Source organism: Arachis hypogaea, chromosome 18, assembly GCF_003086295.3.
Source record: "Arachis hypogaea cultivar Tifrunner chromosome 18, arahy.Tifrunner.gnm2.J5K5, whole genome shotgun sequence".
NCBI lineage: Eukaryota > Viridiplantae > Streptophyta > Magnoliopsida > Fabales > Fabaceae > Arachis > Arachis hypogaea.
The window spans coordinates 82,175,411-82,178,319 of NC_092053.1; the positions used below are offsets into that span (position 1 = coordinate 82,175,411).

The window sequence follows — 2,909 nt, forward strand, 5'->3', positions numbered from 1 at the left end:
GATCCAAAAAGTCTAAACCTTGTCTGTGGTATTCCGAGTAGGATCTGGGAAGGGATGGCTGTGACGAGCTTCAAACTCGCGAGTGCTGGGCGTAGTGACAGACGCAAAAGGATCACTGGATCCTATTCCAGCATGATCGAGAACCGACAGATGATTAGCCATGCGGTGACAGTGCATTTGGACCATTTTCACTGAGAGAACGGGATGTAGCCATTGACAACGGTGATGTCCAACATACAGCTTGCCATGGAATGGAGTATGAGTGATTGGATGAAAGTAGTAGGAAAGCAGAGGTTCAGAAAGAACAAAAGCAACTTCATACGCTTATCTGAAATTCTCACCAATGAATTACATAAGTATTTCTATCCTATTTTAAATTTTAATTATATTTTAATTATCAAATCACCATAACCATTTGAATCCGCCTGACTAAGATTTGTAAGATGACCATAGCTTGCTTCAAGCCGACAATCTCCGTGGGATCGACCCTTACTCACGTAAGGTTTATTACTTGGATGACCCAGTGCACTTGCTGGTTAGTTGTGCGAAGTTGTGAAAAAGAACTAAAATTATGAACTTGCGTATTAAGTTTTTGGCGCCGTTACCAATGAATGAACAATCACGATTTCGTGCACCAATCAGCAATTAGACTCATTGCAATACATAAATCAAGTAAAATCACAAACACAACTAGAAAATAGATTAATACAAACAGATTTACAGACAGATTTAGTCTTTATTACAGACGGATTTTTGGTTACCGACGAAATTACCGACGAATTTTTCCCTCTGTAAAAGCCTCGCCGGAAATTATTTACCGATGATTTTTAACGATTACCGACGGATTTTCCCTCTGTATATTCTCCAACCATATCCCTATGGTGTTGATCTTTTCGACTGATTTTCCGTCTGTAATTACAGATGGATTTTCCGACGGATTTTTCATCGGTAATTACAGACAGATTTTTCGACAGATTTTCCGTCTGTAATTTAAATCTCGAAAAATCATCTCACACTCTGAATACAGATAGAAAATCCGTCTGTAAATCGTCAGAAAGGTAAAATATAATTTTTTTTATATTTTTCCATTATAAAATAAACTTGTTTTCATACAAAATAAATATAAATTTAATACAAATTTTTATCTAATTTGTATTTGAATATTTATATTATTTCAAAAAATAAACAAATTCATCGTATTATCAAACTAAAAAAAAGTACTATAAACAAACAAGTCAACAAAGTGTATATTAATACATCAACTATAATAATAAGTAACAACCATACATCAACAAAGTGTATTGATACATCAACTATAATTCAAAACAAATACCATTGAAAAAAAGAAAACCTGTAAAATCTGTACCGTGGCATACACTAAAGGTGTATAAAACAATCTACTCTTGTAGCTAACCAATATCTGAATTGCCTAAATATAAACATAAACCTAGTCTAAAATTAGGGCCAAACCGAGTTAAAGTTGTTCAATTCTTCTAAGATCCATTCAATGTTTTCTCTTTCTCCTGGCTGCTTGTTCTGCTAAGACCTCTGGATTTTTTCTGTGTGCCATAATAATTTTTGGGAACCCCAAGTACACACTGCTGATTCCAAACTTGTTTATAACACTCAGGAAATACAGTCCAATCACAAAGTTGGAGATCTAATAAGGGAAAAAGACAAAAAAAATTTAATAAAATTAGATCAGAAAAGTTCATTGGCATCAAACAGGAATAGCTCATTACTAATTAGATCAAAAAATTTCATTGGCATCAAATAACTTAATAAAATTTAATTCCAAATCATATAAAACCACTTCAACTGCTAGAAAGAGGAGAAGGATGACTCACTGGAACAGAACCGGCCAAATGGCTGGTGGGGAGGCCGGTTGTATATGACTCTTCCATGGAACGCAAACTCACTGCAGCAACGTCTCGCAGCTCAGTCTCACAGTGGCAGCACCAATCATTGGGGGGAAACGGGAAATGCAAATTATGAGGATGATTGGTTTTGGATCAGAATTCTGAATCCCTAGATTCAGATTTAGAATTATTCTATTGCACTTGAACAAAAAGTCAAAATGCTTTTCAACAGTTAACGTCTCTAACTGAAAACTAACTTGAATCATAAAAGGAAAAGAAATCAACCTAAGGTTCAAAATCTTATGCATTAGGCCTTAGACAGATATAAGATGAGAAAAACTATTACCATTCAGGTAAAACTTGTGATAAGGAGACTTTTCCTTCCTTGTTTGTCAACATTATTAGATGGCAAGACTTTTTATTCTATCGTACATATGCAGGAGGATTTAAGTAGAGATAAGCTTGCCTTGGTTAGCTTTATCATTAGTAACAAAATTTGCCCCTTTTTCTGATGGCTTTATCACCAATAGAAAAAATTGCTTTGCTAGTCAATAACTGTATAACTCGCTCTGCTTTCGAATGGAACCTTGAAGAGTAACCTTTCATTATATTATAAAGCAATTCTCCAACAGCTGATTCACTGCAGGCAGATGGATCCTTCACTGCTTCAGCAATGATTCTTCCAATTCCTATGTCACCAAAAATATCGTAGAGTTTTATAACCAACAAAAGAAATAAATAAATGTACAGTTAAAGAAAAGGAGGGAGGGGACAAAGAGAAATGAGAAATCACCAACAAAGATGGAGGGGACAAAGAGTTTCATAACCAACAAAAGTTTCATATTTCACATTTATATTGGGAAATGAGAAATCACCAAATGCAAAATGGAAAACAATATTTTACTTATAGGAATATCACTGACAAGACAAGCTTGTACCTGTTCAATGAGATTTGGCTCCCTATCTCCCCCACTTTTGAGAAGAGATACCAAAGAATCAACAATTCTTGGCAACAGCCTAACCAAACCGACATGGCCGAGTGAGAATTTC

The 2,909-nt window shown here is 35.1% G+C and overlaps 1 long non-coding RNA gene across 1 annotated transcript; it reads right to left on the bottom strand.

Annotated features, from left to right (window-relative positions):
• Positions 1-1,229: 1,229 nt before the first annotated feature.
• On the bottom strand, positions 1,230-2,642 carry LOC140181581 (uncharacterized). Its single transcript, XR_011876452.1, has 2 exons — positions 1,848-2,642; positions 1,230-1,660 (listed from the first exon to the last, which is right to left on the bottom strand). It is a non-coding gene; the product is annotated as an uncharacterized lncRNA (long non-coding RNA).
• Positions 2,643-2,909: the final 267 nt, after the last annotated feature.